The sequence below is a fragment of the Kogia breviceps genome, chromosome 11 (genome assembly GCF_026419965.1).
Source record: "Kogia breviceps isolate mKogBre1 chromosome 11, mKogBre1 haplotype 1, whole genome shotgun sequence".
In the NCBI taxonomy this organism is placed as follows: Eukaryota; Metazoa; Chordata; class Mammalia; order Artiodactyla; family Physeteridae; genus Kogia; species Kogia breviceps.
The window spans coordinates 92,020,943-92,040,180 of NC_081320.1; positions in this window are offsets into that span (position 1 = coordinate 92,020,943).

Genomic DNA, 19,238 nt, shown 5'->3' on the forward strand with positions numbered 1-19,238 from the left:
GGTGGCCAAGAGCGTTTTCCCACCTTCCCCGCTTCTATCTCCTGCCACCCACCCGGGGGCACTGGGGCGTCTTTGGTAAAACAGAGACCGTGGTTTGCTGGCAGATATGTTACCAACAAGAGTGGTCAGTATTGGCAACGGAGGCTTTGTCTGTCTTGGAGATACTCAGCTCTGAAGGCCCTGTGTGGTCTCTCCCAGGGGAGACCAGGCACTGGGGTCAGATTCTGGGTGACCTTTGGGTGCTCTTGCTGAACGGAGCCTTTGGGAAATGATTGTTTGAACCAAAGTGACCAGGTTTCTTTTCTGCAGACTCCCCCGAGCTCTCGGGAGAATGGACGCATCGCAAATTTTCAAGACGGGAGTGAGCGTGAATATGAACCGCGGGGTCTATTCTTGAGGAACACCTCTTGATGTTGCCCCAAATCAGTGTTTCATCGGACACAATTTGGAAATGCTACCCTGGGAGTATTTAGAAATTTGACAGTCCCCAAAGGGCTATGTGTCTTAATAAATATCTAAATCTTTGGGAGGATTTATGGGCATTTTTCAATATATCATACAGTGTCTTCTTTTACTGAGGCAGCATTGTTTCTTGCTCATGCTGGGAACCGTGTATGTGAGTCTTTCCCTCTTTACCATGGCCACTAGGAAGCTCAGAACTGAGTCCTGGCCCACATCCAGCCATTGCCCAGGCCCACCGAGGGCAAATTTTGTCTTCTAACATTTTTCTCTATTAACATCTTATTTCTTCTACCTTTATTTTGTCTTAGCCATGATTCTTTTATTCCTTGCAAACCTGTTTTACTGGTGTGCCAAGATCCTTCTGAAAATGAGGCAAGGTGTACATATATAAGTGTAAACAAGTGTAATATTGTCAGCCATGATGATAACAAAAACACTTTCATTCCACAGAATAGGTGAATCTCCCATAGCTATAAAAGAAGCACCAGCTCTTTTCCAACAAGGAGAAGAGGGCCCGAGAGAGATTTCCTCCTGAGCTGAATTTTCATATTTAACCCTTTCACTCTCTACTCTTCAAAACCAGAAGAAACACCCCCTTCCCTTCCCCACACCCCTTGAGAGACTGAAACAAAACCACCCTCAAGATCAAACAGATTAGGTTAATGATACAGAGAAGACAGGATGGTCTGTGTCCACTCTCTGAGCTCCCAAACAACAGGCTTTTGTGCTCAGGAGAGAGATGGGGGGCTGGGGACACTTGATAACCTGTATCCACTGGGAGGTGGAGCGGCATGCCAGGCTCACACTCCAGCACTCGAAGGCTCCGTGAACTGGGTGGACGGAGGGCCTCCGGGTCTCAGCCGCCGCCTCCACCGCTGCGGACCCCTGCCCGTCCAACAACAGACAGCCTTCTGAGGACCCGGGGAGGGCTTGAGAATCTTCTTCCCCCAGACAAGCTCGGTTGAATCCTCTTCCCTTCTGACAACTTCACAGTGAAGTGACCCACATGCGGTGATGATTCTCCTGCCTGCCTCTCTCCCCTGCTCGGCAGCTGCATGCCGTCAGCCCCAGGGCCCCCTTGTCCCTTTCTCTGGACGGCCGCCATGCTCTTGCTCTTAGCTCTTCCTCGTGGATGTGGCCCAGGCGCAGACCAGGGGCTGCTGCCTGTTTCCTGTTCTCATTCTCCTTGGAGGCCACGAGCCCCAGGGTGGCCAGGGGACAGAGTGTCTCTCTCGTCTATGTGCCCTTAAACAGCTGAAGGGCACTTCTTGCAAAAGGGCCAGTGGGTCTAAACAAAGCAGTAGACAGGTCTGAAGCTGGGGGCGGTGTCACTTAGACCTGGAGGGACAGGGCAAACCGCCTGAGTTACACATTCCCTCTCTGAGCCAATCACACGCCGTGTGTCCTGTCGTCATTAATCCCCTTGTCTGTGGGTCCCAGCAGGTGTGAGCCCTTGAGGACAGGAACCCCACAAATTCCAACACTATCCCAGTGTTTACAATAGGGCTGGCCCCTGAGTATGCCGTTAACAAATTAAGGGGAAAGAAAAAGGATAGAGAAGGGAATAAAAAGGAGAAGGAAGTTTATACCTCAATTAAAAAATAATAACTAAGGCTTCCCTGGTGGCGCAGTGGTTGAGAGTCCGCCTGCCGATGCAGGGGACACGGGTTCGTGCCCCGGTCCGGGAGGATCCCACGTGCCGCGGAGCGGCTGGGCCCGTGAGCCATGGCCGCTGCGCCTGCGCGTCCGGAGCCTGCGCTCCACAATGGGAGAGGCCTCAACAGTGAGAGGCCCGCGTACCGCAAAAAAAAAAAAAAAAAAAAAAAAGTTACCTGTGAGGGCTTCCCTGGTGGCGCAGTGGTTGAGAGTCCGCCTGCCGATGCAGGGGACACGGGTTCGTGCCCCGGTCCGGGAGGATCCCACGTGCCGCGGAGCGGCTGGGCCCGTGAGCCGTGGCCGCTGCGCCTGCGCGTCCGGAGCCTGTGCTCCGCAACGCGAGAGGCCGCAACGGTGAGAGGCACGCCTACCGCAAAAAACAAACAAACAAAAATGAACACTACAGTCTAGTTAATGCTACACTTCACTGAATCTCTGTAGAAGTGAATTCTTGGTTTTGATTTCAATTCTCAAATTTAGGAAGCCTGGGCTTCCCTGGTGGCGCAGTGGTTGAGAATCCGCCTGCCGATGCAGGAGACACGGGTTCGTGCCCTGGTCCGGGAAGATCCCACATGCCGCGGAGCAACTAAGCCCGTGAGCCATGGCCGCTAGGCCTGCACGTCCGGAGCCTGTGCTCCGCAACGGGAGAGGCCACAACAGTGAGAAGCCCGCGTACCGCAAAAAAATAAAATAAAAAATAAAAATAAATAATCATAATAACTAAAAACAAGTGGGGTGGGGGAAGGACAAGAAGAATGAAGTCTTCAGGGCTGAGGCAGTCAGATGCTCTATTCTTCATCTCTCTGAATCTTCACGTATGCATAAGAGTTTAGAGGCTCTCATGAACCTCATCTCCAGAGATGACAAAATAGGCTCGAGTAGGAGGCAACCAGTCAAGCTTTGGGCCGAGTTCCAGTCGCCTCCTCTGCTCCACACAGGCAAGCCCAGGGACCTCTGACGTCATCCCGGAAGCAGTGGACCATGAAATCTTTTTGAGGATTTGTGAGTTGAATTTGCAAAGCACTGTAAACATTGGAGTGGGGATTCTCCACTGTGGGATTCTCAGCTCTCAGCTACAGTCCAAACTGGATGTAAAAGACTTGCTTTTAGAGAGATCGTATTTGTTGGGCACTTAAATCCGAGAAATTACAGGATCAGAAAGCACAGATTTTCCCCATCCTTCTCAATGGACTATACTCAGCTAAGTGTCCTTGCAGAAAATCCAGACTTCATTCCTTATGAGTCCTCGGGTCTCCTGGGGAAAAAAAGGAAAGAAAATGCAGGCCTATCAACCATGTCAGCTCAACTCATTATGACTAACTAGGTCTCAAGAGTCAGCCATGGGCATCAGGAAGACCCCAGGGTCACAGACCCCATCCCAGGCACCCTGGGCACTAACTAGCACTTAGGCGGGAAGTTGGAGCAGAAAGAAAGTACTCACAGGTTCATGGCATGCAGTGAGAAGTTTCTGTGTGGCCAAACCTGGGTTGTAAAAACTGCAAAGAGGCTTATTTTGACGTGTCTGTCCTGGGGAAAAGGCAAATCTTTGTAAGGGATCTACTGGTTCCCGCATATGGCTTATTTTGCTTTAAAAAAGTCATTTAAACGATTGAAAAGATTCCGTTGGACTAATGTGTGTTCTTAAAAAATGAAAACGAAAAACATGAGATTTCATCGGTGGTGTTATTTTTTTTATTTTTATTTTTTTTGCGGTACGTGGGCCTCTCACTGTTGTGGCCTCTCCCGTTGCGGAGCACAGGCTCCGGACGCGCAGGCTCAGCGGCCATGGCTCACGGGCCCAGCTGCTCCGCGGCACGTGGGATCCTCCCGGACCCGGGCACGAACCCGTGTCCCCTGCATCGGCAGGCGGACTCTCAACCACTGCACCACCAGGGAAGCCCCGGTGTTACATTTTTAATGGGCAAATATCCCAGGTTCATACTTTGAATTAGAAAATGCATCAAACAGCTGGTTGTTGGATGGAGAGATAACACACCAGCAAGGGACTTATGGAGAGCTGACACGCCCCATCGCCGAGGGATGGGCGCTGAGCAGTCTCAGACAGAGCCCGTCTGTAAAGGAGCCACGGAGAGAAAGGTCACTGGAACAGGGCAGATGGGGAGGGCTTTCTAGAGGAGGTGGCATTGGCACCAGGGTTTTTATTTTATTTTATTTTATTATGGTACGCAGGCCTCTCACTGTTGTGGCCTCTCACCGTTGCGGAGCACAGGCTCCGGACGGGCAGGCGCAGCGGCCATGGCTCACGGGCCCAGCCGCTCCGCGGCACGTGGGATCTTCCCGGACCGGGGCACGAACCCGTGTCCCCTGCATCGGCAGGCGGGCTCTCAACCACTGCGCCACCAGGGAAGCCCAGCACCAGGGTTTTTAAAGTTAACCTACGTTAAGAGAAATTGAGAGAGGTCCAGGAGCACAGTGCCTTGTACATGTCATCCTGGTGTTCAGGTTTTCAGGAATCTAGAAGCAAGTTCTGGGCTCATTTATGGGATACAGGCCAACTCTCTCTGGCTAGATTCCTGCTAACACCTTGGTGCATTTGTATATCTATTTATACACAATAGCATCTATGCAGGGGGACCCCGTTCCGTTGCTTGTTTAAGTGATGCCTCTGCCTTGGCAGCCCCATTCTTCAGCTGGGCCTCAGATCTGCTCTTGAAACGCAAACTTGTTTTCCTGTGCTGTCAGCTCTGTCCTCTCTGAGTTCAATTTGCTTTGACAACTGGAAAGTGAGGCAGATCACAACTGGGCCCTTTGTTCATTTTCCACACTTTACTGTAAAGAAGAAGAAATTGTTGCTGAAGATATATAGGTATATCTGATGGGAAACTCCCTTCTCCCCTCCAATTCCAAATCATGCATTTGGGGCTGTTCGTTATATTTTAAATCCGCTGACGATGATTGGCTAGGGCTGTGTCTGTCTGTATGGAATTCTTTCTCTCCTCTAGTTTTGGGCATGAACTTTCTCTCTGTCTCTCTGAATTTCTTTCCATCTGTCTTTTTACATTTCTGTCTGTCTTTTTGGTAGACTCTCTTTCTTTTTTTCTTTCCATCTTTATGGTTTTTCTATGTAATCCATTGGCCACGTGATCATTCAAATTTAACTTCCAACTTTCAAATTACTGTGTGTAAATTGCTTCCCCACCGCCTCCATCTAGAAAGGAAATATTCCCATGGGAAAAGATAAGTGTGAAGCAAGGGTGGCTAGGGTCCTATCTTTGAGGTGTCCAGACTCATACAAAGAACTTTTTAATGAATTGTTTTTTCTTCAAAAAAGGAAGACATGTGTAGTGTCTCCTCCAGAGGGTTCTGAATTCTTGGCTGAGGAGGATAGAAACAGAATGCTTCCAACCCCTCCCCCTTCAAATCCTAAGTCTTTGAAAGCCATCCCAAGATAAAGCAATGTTTTCTTGTCAATTTTGTAATCAGAATTCTGGACCTCTTGCATATAAGGCAATCTCAGCTTCCCAAGGGAGTGAACCGTCTTGGGTTTTCGGGGCCCATTCTAGAATCCTGGGGAAGGACTCCCTTTATTCCTGTTCTGCCTTTGATGACACATGACCTTTGACCCTGATCAATGCATCCCCCTCCCCGGAGCCACAGAAAGGAGAGCGGCTCTCTCAGCGCCCAGAGGAAGAACAGGCAGGGAGGCCCTGACCTCCCGCCCTGCCCCTAACCTCACTGATAAATGAGTTTTCCATCCGTGCTCACCAGCAGGCTCTGAACACAAAGAAACAAGCCCCCCCTGACTCTGTCTTTGCCCAGATGAAACCACGAGCCGAATCTGTTCAGCTCACGCCAGCATCCGGCACCAGAACACACACGAGAGGCAACATACCTGGGAGCCCGGCTCCCCGATTCCATCCGGGGCCTCCCGGCGCCTCCCACGTCCCTACAAGGCCCGTTTGGCTGCAAAAGCGTTTGTTCCTCCTAACACAGCACTGGGGGGGGAGGGGCGGGCTCCCCGAAAGACGTTCACCCCAAGCAGCAACTTAGGAAGTGCCCTTCTGCAAAAGCATGTTGCCCACACTTTCTTTAAATACTACAAACTGAATGTGAGAGAATTGAAAAGAAACCCTCTCCAGCTCATCTTCCAGCTTAGTAACATTTCTTATTTTAGAATAAAGTAGGTGACCAATAAGCCCCTTCAAAGCGCTTCCACCCTAGGTTTGCCCTCCTCCTGGAAGGAGCAGATGGCCAGAATCTCGCCTACAGTCAACCGCTGAAGAGGCAGGGTGCTGGATGGAGAGGCAAGTCCACAGCCACGCGGTCACTCGGGGCTCACTGGGGACTGCTGTCCATGGGAAGCCTTAGGAGATGCCCTCCCGCCCTCAATGAATGCTCGCTGTGTTGTATTATGCATAATAATATCCTCGTTCGTGTGACGCTCCCCCTTGCAATTTATACGTCTCCTCTGCCCTTCACGCACCCACCAAGGTAACTGTATTTTGTCCCAAGAAACCAAAGGGCAAACGACTCGTCCAAGGTCACCCAAGCTCGGAAGTGATAGAGCTGAGACCTGGAGCCAAGCTTTCAGACTCGGCAGCACATGAACCTCCTAGAGCATCTGCTTGCTTCAGGAGGAGCTCTCCTAGTATGCAGAAGGAAGGAGGAGGCCTCCAAGGTTTGATAAACACCCAAGAAAACATAAAAGCACCGACAGAGCTGCAGGGGCCAGCGGGAGTGATAGAGGTCAGACTCAAGAGGAGCGAGGAGGAGCGGTGGCTGCAGCATTTCAGGTGCATGGGGGCTTCCTTGGAGCGAAAGGGCCTCATTGGAGCCTCAAGGACGGAGCAGCATGAAGAGACAGGTAGCGGGAAACAGGAAAGGTCCTTCAGCAGAGGGATCTGCCAGGGGAGAGGCTCAGAGTGGGAAGTCTGCTCAGAAACAGTGACCAGGTTGGTCCCTGGATGCTGGCAGACCGGCAGCCCTTAATGGGGGAGGAGCTTGGAGAGAGATCGAGGGGCCAGTTGTGTAGGGTTTTGATGTCCAGCTAGGAGTTTGGGCTTTCTTCCGGGAACCTCCCAGGGTGCCTACTGTAGGGAGATAATATGTGTGCGGCTTTTAACAACTGAGACACTTTCCCATTTGGAAACTGAACAGTAGAATAAAAAACCTCAGCCCAAACAGGGCCTGTTGCCTGGGCTTGCTGGAGGGTCTTCCCAAAGCTGGAACCCATGGGCATAAAACACACCCTGCCATTCACTGCTATTTGCCATCTTACCCGATGACATGAAGCTCCCGAGGCTCTTGCTAAGCCTCCAACCTCCCAGGCCCCTCTCCTGCCCGTTTGGATGCAGAAGGTCCAGAAGGGACGTGAGAATCTAGATTTTTACCAGGTGCCCTCAGGTGGTTATTAATCATAGACAAGTTTAAAAAGAATAAACGCAACTGGGACTTCCCTGGTGCTCCAGTGCTTAAGACTTCGCCTTCCAATGCAGGAGGTGTGGGTTCGATCCCTGGTCGGGGAGCTCAGATCCCACATGCCTTGTGGCCAAAAAACCAAAACATATAGCAGAAGCAATATTGTAACGAATTCAACAAAGACTTTAAAAATGATCCACATCAAAAAAATCTTAAAAAAAAAAAAAAAAAAAAAGAGTAAACACAACCATAAAAATCACCCAGGACACTGGGAAGTTATAGAGCCCCTTCCATGGAAAGACTGGGTCCGTAGATCCAGGGAGGAACACCGGAAATCTTGGTTTTTAACAAAAGCGGGGCTGGGAGGAGGGTCGTCTTTATTTCAAGTTGGTCTGGTTGCCCAGCGTGGAGAATTTTGCCCAGATTTCCGATATGACGTGTCGTGGTGACTGAGCTCTTCGGCCTCCACTTAAATTTTGCATCCGAGGTGAGTACCTCACTCTCCTCGCCTTCATCCTGCCCCAGCGAAAGCCCCAGGTGGTCCCTGGGATGCAAGCTGGGTCCAAGCTGCTCAGCCCACCTTCCAAGCTCTTGCCTGCATTTCCTGCCTTACCCCCTCGACTCTTCACATTCCCAGCAGCCCCGCCACAGGCACAGGCTCTGCGGCCCCTGCCCACCCCCTCAGCGACCCGCTGGTCTTTGCACGTGGCCTTCCTCCCCCTGCAACGTCCCTGTGCCCTCTGGGGTCCCCGCTCCACCTGGTCAGCTCCTCCTCTAGTGCCACCGAGGGGCCCCTTCGTTGCACAGGGCCCGGAGCTCTGCCTCACACCCTCTTACTGAAACCACTGACCCTCCCCCAACGAGCAACCCCAGGGAGAATAGTTTCTCGCGCCTCCGTGTTTTCTTTGCACAGGACGGTCTCCCCATGCCATTGTTGCTCTGGGTCTCTGAGCCTCTTGAAGAAAAAGAAAATGTCTTATTCTAGGTTCGTCCACACCTAGAATATACCCTGGCACCAAGGAAGATGAGTGAATGAATGAATGGAACTCAGCCAGGGCACCGTGGGATGACTCAGGCTTTCGTTTCACACCACAAACCAGAGCCTGGATCCAGCTCCGCTACCCACCTCCGGGTGCTCCAGACAGCGACTCAGCACCTCCAGACCGCTTTTCTTCATCTGTAACATGGGACTGATAGGGCCGCTCTTGCAGGATTGTTGTGAAAATTAAAAGCAGTTGATCGAGTGCCAGGGACACAGTAACAGATGTTCCGTAAATTTAAGAAAAATACCAGGGATCGTGTGCTAGATCCCCATCCCCTCTGAACACTTTCTGGTGCTCTGGGAGGCCTACACTAAAGCCCTCTGTGTCTGGCTGTTATGATTCTTGCAGTGAGGCTAAGCTTACTTTGATGGGTGATTAATAATGATCAAGCCTTAGGTGATGATGGGTCTTCAAATCAACTAGATCAACTAGTAGCCAGATCCAGGCCAACCCAACTCCCTTCTGGAGACTGTGCGGCCTCGTTGCCGTCTTTGTTCCTCAGTTAACCAAGACTATCCACTGCAGTCAATCTTACTGTCCTAAAGACTGGTAACGTGAGAAATTTGAAAGCGGGAAAAACTCCCCAACTTTGGAGCACAGATACCTCTGCCTTCATCCATCCCCAACCTCTAGGCACTGTTCCAAGGGCTTGACATAAATTCATTCAGGGGATCCTCACAAGAACCCCTTTTACAGATGCAGAATGTGAGAGACAGAAGAATCAAGTCCTCGGCCCTGGCTTGGACATCTTGAGAGCAGCAGAGCCAGACTCACTTCCTGGCAGCCTAGTGACAGAGTTGAGGCCCTGACCATTACTCTACACTGCCTCTCACCTCACATTGGTGGTGGAACTTCACATTTGGCTTCCAGGTTCTCACGGGCTCCTGCAGTGCCCTGTAGAGGGGCAGACAGGGAGAGGATGCTTCTGTCCCTCTTGCAGGTGGGAAATGGAAGAAGCCAGCTGTTCTGGGCAGCATTCTGTGCTCCTCCCCGGCCTCTCACCCCAAACCTTGGAACAGTGCATCCTTGCCAGGAGGCAACTTATTCCATTCAGGAAACACTGGCCCTGCATGAGGCCAGGCTAAGTCCTGGGCTAGGCACCCAGGAGACCAAGAAGGGACAAGACTGGGCCAGCTCTGCAGAAGGTGCTGGGCCGGCAGGGTGGAGGTTGGGTGTGGAGATTCATATGTGTAACCAGGGGGAGGGAAAGATGCGGAGTAAATCCTGGGTGTGGTCATTTCCTTCTGGGGTCATCAGGGAGTCTCCCTCGAGCAGAATGCACCTGCCACTTTCCTAGCTGGGCCCCGCGTTCCCACACCTCCCACCCAGGAGCCAATAAAAGGGTGTCTATTGAAGGGGGCCCCCTACCCAGGCCCCTGTCTCTGATTCAGCCTTGACTCCCATTCTCAGCTCGACCCAGAGTCTACACAGAATTTCTCCACGACAGCTCTGTCCCTTTTCCAGCCCCAAGACCTCTCTGAACTAAGAGCCCCGAATTTGACCACACGGGGACCCCACTGGAATTCACTGACTCTTCCCTCCCAGTCCTGGGAGCCGACCCCAGCCGTGGAGGGATTGGAAAGGACAGAACCGAAGACCGGAATGTGCCCCCCAAACACCCCCGGGCTTCCTTCCTCTCCCAGAAGTTGATGGCCCACTTGCCGGTCGCCTAAGTCCTCACACTTTAGTTCTTGAGGCTAATGTCCCGAAGGAAACTTTGGGGATAGTGCTTGTGAGAACCGATGACGTCTGGGTGATTTTCACTTGAGCAAATCTTCTTGACTTCCTGACACGGGAGATGTCTGTGCACGGTGCCCAGGGAATAGAGAGGTGCATTGATAAAGAATAGAACTGATTTCCTTGACACGGAAATTGAACCTCAAGCCTGTGCAGGAAAATGAGAAAAGACTGGGAGATGGAAACTTCTCTCCTGCTGCCTCTGACCAGGAAGCCCTTCAGCCAACCAGGGCCCTGACCTTAGCCATGACCAGCCTGCCCACGGCCCAAGCTGCCGCAGACCCACAGCAGCCAACGTGACCTCGCCCCCTGCCCAGCAGTCCCCCAGGCTCGTTCGACTCCTCCCTCTCCTCTCCAGGCTTGAGTTCTGGGTCCTGACAACACAAAGACACTCACCTGTCCTACAGGTAACAGTAACAGCATCAGCTAGGAAGGCAAACAGAATCTTTACCTTCCATCAACTGGAGGATCTTCTTGTCTCCAAATTCAACAAGGAAAGGAGCCCAAGAGGAGACACAACAATGAGCAAAGAGTGTGGACCACCCTCTGACCCCAGCAGGCCCGCCATCATCAGAGGTTAGCCCTTTGATAATTTTGTGCAAAGTGGCCTCCTCTGCTAGTTTAGATTTTTAAGGGCAGGAAATGTATCTTAGCTTATCCTTGTCATCGTTCAGGTATTTCCCCCATGTATCATTCAGTCAACAGCATTTACTGAGCACCTAGTTCCCCAGGATATAAAGATAAATAAGACACAGTCCCTGTCCTCAGGGCTCCAACTGTGATAATAGAAAAATTCGGAGGGAAGTGAAAGTTTAGAGGAGAAAGCATTTTTCCCTGTTTCAGGAGATCCAGGAATGCATCACAGAGGAGGAGACTTTTAAATTGGGTTTTGAAGGATGAATAGGAGTTCTTTTGGCCGGAAAGGCATTGCAGTCATGAACATGTTCCACCTTCACTGATGAAGTCTTAGAGACTGTGGTGATGCCTGGCACCGAGAAGATGCTCAGAAACAATTGCATCATATGAGATGCAGACTCAGTTCTAGGACAGGGGCAAAAAGGTGTCATTCTTACTCCTCTGCCTCAAACCTGGAGACCAATCGTAATCTCCTGGGAGTCTTGAAAAATACCAGTCTTCTGTCCCATCCCCAGAGATCCTGATGTCATTGGTTGAGATGCTGTCTAGTCATTGGCACTTTTAAAACCTCCCCAGGTGATTCCAAGGCGCAGCTACGTTTGAGAACCTCTGACTTAAACAACGCTTCTCAGCGTGTAAATCCATCCAGGAGATCTTGTTAAAATGCAGCTTCAGATGCAGCAGGTCTGGGGCAGGGCCTGAGATTGTGCATTTCTGACAAGTTCTCCGTTAAGTCCAGTGCAGCTGGTCCTGAGACCACACTTCGTGTAGCGAGAGTCTCTGAGGCTGAAGCCCCAGAACAACTCAGTAGGTCTCAGCATCTTGCCTGCACCCAGGGGCAATGACTCTGCTCTCCCAGGCACTAACCTTCAGTTCTGGATTGGGAGGGCGCTGGCGGCAGGGCTGGGCAGTCAAGGCCGCGGGGCGCCTGGGGGAGGGGAAGGGAGGATGGGAACTTAGCTGTTCACCCACGTTTGAAGAGCTGGCGTGGCATACCTGTCCCCACCAGCTGCCTGTCCACCCGGCTGGCCTCACTCAAGGCCAAGGAGCAGCCAGGGGGGACTGGCGAGCCAGCTGACATCCCAGCGCAGAGGGTGGCGGCTGCTTCCTTGGTGGGAGCTGCCTTCTGGGTAAACATCGTTCCGCGTTTTTTTTTTTCTTTTTTCTCTTCAAACAAGCCCTTCCCAGCGCTGGCCACAGAACCCTAAAGAAGGCCTCTCAGTGCTGTTGACACAAAGGCACAAATGGTGTCATTCCAGCCCAGAGATAAAACTCTGATCCTCCCATAATGGGGGGCATTTCCTCTTGGAAAGAACACCAGCCCATCAGGCAATTCAACAAGCCCAGGCTAAGCCCTGCCCTCCGGCGAGGCTCCGCTTCTCTGTTGTTTGGGGTGGATTTCTTTCTCCCCAAAGCTCTACTCGTCTCCTGTGCCTCCGTCAGCTGATATGTCAGCCTCAGACAATGGCCTCTTTCTGCAGACAATGGTCAGCGTGAGGAATGTCGCAGGAGGGAAGGGCTTGAGAAGGGACAATCAGCTTTCAGAATCCAGTGGCCGAGTGGGTGCTGCAGGGAGGGTCCTGCTGTCACCAGGGCAGCCTCTTCAAAGGCACCATTTATAGGACACGCAGCCCCAGAAAAAATGGATGCTTTGGCAGCGGCGGGGAAATCAGAGGGTCCTTAGCTGGCCATTGCTGCAGGCCAGCTCCCATTGACCTGCTTTATCAGCCTCCGGAGGCTCCTGCAGCCACAGCCCCTGCCCTGCAGGCTCTGTTGGATGAAAAAACAAACAGTCACCCCCAAATCAGACCGCAGCCGGTGGCTCCCCGCACCGCCCCTCGTGCAGTACCCAGCCTGGGTTTCCATCAGCCGAGCTCTCCAGAAAAGAAAGGGCGTATTCATCCCCCTAAGGTGGAAACTCGCTTTCTCCGGGGGGGAAATTGTGTAACCGTTTTGTAGTGGAATCGACTACAGTCCTCAAGGTCTTTTGGAAAAAGGAAAACAGATAAGGGGGCGGAGGTTGGAGCCGGCGCTGGCAGCCTTCTCGTTAGATTTGCTCACTGCAGAACGATTTTTCTGACAGAGGCCACAGGCCTGAACGTCATGTCAGCTGGCCTCTGGATTCCAAGGCCCTTCACTGCCACTGGAAAATTAAACTTCTTTGGGCAAATAGCCAAGCATTCATTCATTCGCTCGGCTAGCACAATGCCTGACACATAGTAGGTGCTTAGGAACCATTTGTTGAATGAATGAAAAGTTTCATAGTATCTGATTCTCTCTCCCTGCTTAAAAAACCTTCAATAGCTCCCTACTGCCTACAGGATAAATTTCGTTTTTCTTAACATCACCTACAACTTGTCACCTGGCCCCTCAAATATCTCTCCAATCTCACCATCCCCCCTCTTCTCCCCCACATGCCCCACCAACACACACACACACACACACACACACGCACGCATACATACACTCTGCTACTGTTTCCTGAATCAAAGCACTGTGTGAGCCCCTAGGCCTTTGTCTCTGCTGTCCCAAGGCCCTTCCCCAGCTTCGTGTAGAGATCTGGAGCGCTCCTCCCCCTCCGGACTCACCTCCAGTGTTTGCTCCTCCTCTTGAAAGCCATCACGATGCTTCCAACTCCGTGGCCTTGCTTTTGTACGTGGCCCTATTGTGACATTTACCGTAATGTTATATTTATCGGTCCCAACCATACACAGACTCCTTGAGAGCAGGGACTGAGTCTGATTTAGCCTCATATGCCGAGATGGGGCCCAGGGCCTGCTCCATCATGGGTTCTCAAGAAGCAGGGGACCAGCTAGCCCTGGTGGGCCAGGACTGTCCTCACTTTAGCACTGGAAGTCCCACGTTCCAGAAAACAACCCAGTCCCGGGCAAACCAGGACTACTTGTCCTCCTATTAGTGTAGTAGTGGACGAATAAATGCCCGAGTCATCATTCATTCATTCATTCATTCATTCATTCGTATTGTAAGACTGTGAACTGGGCCCCTCGCTCATTCCATTGCAGGGCATTTCTAAACAACCCAGCCTCTCTTCCAAACAGCCCCACTGCTCAGCATTGCAAACGGATGAGTCTTTGCTGTTGAATGATCATTAAGTCCATCAGGCACCTTTCCTTGGCCCTTGTTTATCTTCCTGGCTATCTCTTCCGGCAAGTAGCCACATTGTTTATAAGGCATCTGTTGACATCTGCCTTATCTCCCGGATTTGCCCTGGGTCTCCCTGGGTCTGCCTCCCTGTGAAAGGATGAGTCCTCTAGCCTCACCGTTGAATTCTTATCTAAGGTTTTATAAGTCAAAAGGTCCACGCTGGAGCTTTGGTTCCCAAAGCAGCCCCCAGCCCCAGGCCCTCAGAACAGGAGCGATTGCAGCCTGGCCCCGTTTGTCTGCCCAGCTTCCCTCAGACCCTCGGGCAGCTTGGACCCATCTGTCTCCCACTTCTAGGTCAAATCAAGCTGAGAAAGGATCAGGCTTCATTTGACCTGAGATGGCTGTGGCATCTGGCTGCTCCTCCATCCCACCTCCTCCCTGTCCTGGTCAAACGAGCTGAAATCCCCCACCCCCCTATGGTGAGCTGTAGGGGACGCCATCTCTCCTGGATGGTGGTTTCAGAGCTTCTGGCAAGTGCGACCCCCACAGAAGCCACAAAGACAGACGCATCTGGCTTGAATCCGAGCTCAGCCATTTAGCTGGGTGATTTCAGGTAAGTTACTTAACCTCTCTGTGCAGCCTCATTTAAACAGGGAAATTTATAATGTCCACTTTGCTACATGATTATAAAGATGATAGGAGATTGACAAGGCATCCAGTTCAGTGTCCAGTATACAGTAGCTGCTCCAGAAGCTACTCCTCTCACTTTCAACACAAAGGGACTAAACAGCCATTTGGAGTGAATCCATTTAGGATCTTGGAGCCAGGCCTGTACTCCTTGGAATCTCACTCTACTGACTTGAGAAGGGACAGGTCACTGGGCAGGGGTTGCCAAATTTTGCCCCTTCTAAATGTCCTTTTCTCTAGAAGGAGGGCCCGAGTTGCAGAAACTGCCCCCAAACGAAGATGGATAGAAGTCGTTAATTTAAATTGGAACGTTCCGAAGAATCTTTGGTTAACGAAGGACAATAAAAATAAATATGAACAGATGGATTTCTTTATAAGCCTTGCCCCCAAATTCACAATAAAATGCTAAAATTTGCCAGAAATTGATTTTAAAGCCCGGCTTGAAGGCAAATGTGAGGCATCTTGATGTTAACATTTGGAGGTCACACTTGTAAGAAGCGATAGTGTAAAAGCCCTCTCGTTGCCCGTGTAAAAAATAAGAATAATAATTTCCTTTCATCCAGAAGCAGTTCCCTGGCTCTCCAGGAGGCCAAGGCTGTGCGTTGTTGTATGCATGACCACCTACCCTTTAAAAATGCGTGTGTTTAACCAACATGCTCCGTTCACATCGCGCAGACTGCCTGAATCTGTCATTTGCACAATCCTCGGCTCACCTTTCAGCTTCTTCCTCTCTATATAATTTGAATGTCCCTATTTATTTCTGGCTTGCTTCTGTGAACAACTTTGACTTTTAATTAAATCAAAGTTAATAACTTTGCACCCTACGAAATCAGGAATGAGCTGCAAAACTACGATACCTTTGGAAAGTCCTTCTAAGATTTCTTTTCTGAATTAATTGCTCGAGGGGAATCTTTCTGTTAGGACACATCAAGAATGTGTCATGTGTATAAGCGCAACACAGGCCCAGGGTAGACGAATATCATAATGGCCAGGACATCGTGCAGCAGATATAACACAAAGGAACTCTATGTCAACAGCAGGGGCTTTCTATCACATTTTATGTTATTACAAGTCAGGTTGGAGAAAAACTGGGACTTAATTGGGATAGCCATAAAGACAACTTTTGACACATCACGGCACATGCGGTACTCATTTTTTCCCAATTAGTCTTTTGAAATACTTGCTTTTGTTCCTCACTAATTTCTGGGTAATTGTCCACTTTGGAACTCTTACAAAGTGGGTAGGTATTTGAGAACCATGATGACCTGTGACCTTTGACCCAAGGTGATCTTTACTTGGGGGGGATCCATGAAAGATTGATTTGAGCAGAGCTGAGTTAGACAAACAAGCCATTCACATAACTCCGAATCCAGAGGCAAATCAGGTAAAAATGTTAGCAACCTCTGTGGCCTGGAATTTCCTGTCTCCATAGGCAGGAATGAGAATAATACTTGTCCTAACCTCTGCAAGGGTTGATGAAGGAGTTTCTGGATCTTCCCTTCAAATAATCCCCTAGAATAATCTAATGGCGCATGCTAGGTCCCACCAACTGGGTGAGCTGGCTTCTTGCCAAATACTTTTTAAAAGGAACCTAAAGGGTGCCTTTTACATAATTTTGAGCAATAATTCTAAATACTTCCATTACAGGCACTCCATTTTTTTTTTTCTTTCAATCTTTCCTCCAAAGAACCCAAGTTAGAGGAAAATTTTTTTCTTTTAAAGAAACTACACCATTTTAATGAATTTGTTTTCCCAGTCATCAAAACACAGGAAAATTGATATTGGAGTTTCTGACGGGACTGAAGTCCCTAGAGCTGCCACACAGAAAGGACAGAGGGAAACTGGTCGATGCTGTGCGCTCCAGGGAGGGGTCCCGAGTCAGGGCGTGATTGCCTCCACACCGAGAAAGACTTTTAAGCGTTCTCGGCTCCTGTTACCGCCGTTCCAGGAACCTCTGTTGTCGTGGAAGAGCCCAGGCTGGGAACCACTGACACCTACGTGTCACTCCCACCACCTCTGAGCTCACTGACCAAGCTGTGGGAGCCAGGTGGGTGGGAAAGAGGGTGTAGGAGACCACACGCAGGCTTGTATTGTTTTCCTGGAGATGTATTTATCATAAGATGAAGAAGAAGAAAAAAAAAAAAACCTTGATGACATTGATGAAAATTTTAAAACAGGAAAGCATTGATTGTAATCCTATTTCATTTTCTTCTCCATTATCTCCAAACTTTATCCACATCCACATACTCATTATCTGCAGATTCCTTATTTGTGAACTTGCTTCCTCACTGAAACGTATCTGTAACCCCCAAAACCGATGCTTGTCACGCTTCCTTGGTCTTTCACAGACTTGCATAAAGTGGTGGAAAGGTTGAATCACCCACATTCACCTCCCAAGTGCCATGGTTTTCATATTTTTGTGCTTTCTGTTGATGATTTCACTGTCCAAAATGGTTCCCAGCGGTAGCAGTGCCTCGTGCTCCTAAGCATGGGAAGGCTGTGACGTGCTTTACAGAAAAAATATGTGTCAGAGGGCTTCCCTGGTGGCGCAGTGGTTGAGAGTCCGCCTGCCGATGCAGGGGACACGGGTTCGTGCCCCGGTCCGGGAGGATCCCACGTGCCGCGGAGCGGTTGGGCCCGTGAGCCATGGCCGCTGAGCCTGCGCGTCCGGAGCCTGTGCTCCGCAACGGGAGAGGCCTCAACAGTGAGAGGCCCGCATACCGCAAAAAAAAAAAACAAAACACGTGTCAGAAAAACTCTCTTTGGGCATGAGCTCTAGCGTTATTGCCCATGAGTTCCATATTAAAGAACCAACAATATATGTAAATGAAGTGTCTTTAAACAGAAGCACACAAAAAATAAGGTTATGAATTTATCAGTTGATGAAAATGTTGTTACCGGAGGCTCCACGGCACCTAACCACGTTTTTCTCTTAGGAGCCATGGTTCCTGTTCACTAATTCAATGTCCACAGTGACTTTATAGTAACCGTAACGACTGCAAATATTGAAAATCATCTGTACTCATGATTTCATTTCCAGCTTCCTTCAGTTACTATTATATCATAAACACTTGTCAATATCATTGTATAATAATGTTCCTTTGTGTGGACAAACCATCATCCTCTTAACTATTCCCTTATTGTTGGGCCTTCAGGTTGTTTCCAATATTTCAATCTTATAGAAGAAGCTGCAGACAGTATATGGTGTGTGAGCTCCCTGAGGACACTTGCCATCTTCTCTGCATCCTCAGGACAGATCTCAGGGCTTGACATGTAGTTCATCTCAAATGTTTGTTGAGTGAATGAATGACTCAGTGATGGTCTGGGACATCAATCCAACATGCAAGGCTCTTAGCAGGCATTCAATAAATACCTGTTGTTTGACACTTAACATCTGTTAATCCTCCTACACTGTTGGTGGGAATGTAAATTGCTGCAGTCACTATGGAGAACACGATGGAATTTCCTTAAAAAACTAAAAACAGAGTTACCATATGATCCAGCAATTCCATTCTAGAGCATATATCTGGAAAAGACAAAAGCTATAATTCAAAAAGATGCATGCACCGCAAGGTTCATAGCAGCACTATCCACAGTAGCCAAGACATGGAAGCAACCTAATGTTCATCAACAGAGGAATGGATAAAGAAGTTGTGGTACATATATATACAATGGAATACTACTCAGCCATAAAAAATAAATAAATAATGCCATTGCAGCAACATGGATGGACCTAGAAATTATCATCTAAGAGTGAAATAAGTCAGACAGAGAAAGACAAATATCCTATGATATCGCTTATATGTGGAATCTTAAAAAATGATACAAATGGGGCTTCCCATTTGTATCATTTGTGGCGCAGTGGTTGAGAATCCGCCTGCCGATGCAGGGGATGCGGGTTCGTGCCCCGGTCCGGGAGGATCCCACGTGCCGCAGAGCGTCTGGGCCCGTGAGCCGTGGCCGCTGAGCCTGCGCGTCCGGAGCCTGTGCTCCACAACGGGAGAGGCCACAACAGTGAGAGGCCCGCGTACCGCAAAAAAAAAAAAAAAGATACAAATGAACTTGTTTATAAAACAGAAACAGACTCACAAATATAGAAAACAGACTTATGGTTACCAAAGGGGAAAGCAGAGGGAGGGATAAATTAGGAGTTTGGGCTTAACAGATATACACTTCTATAGATAAAATAGATAAACAAAGACTTACTGTCAAGCACAGGGAACTAAATTCAATATCATATAATAACCTATGATATTACATACATAATAGATGTATAACTGAATCACTTTGCTGTACACCTGAAAGTAACACAACATTGTACATCAGCTATATTTCAATTAAAAAAAAATCTGCTAACCACCGGCTATGGGCTATGTAGCTAACCCCATGTCCGCATCTTTATTTTCATTGTATTGTTAACTTCGCATTACCTTCGGAGGTCAGTTCTATTAGCCTCACTTTACCAGTAAGGAAACTGGGACTTAAATACGCAACATGTGCAAAGTCACACAGCTGACTGGAGCCACCGTCCCG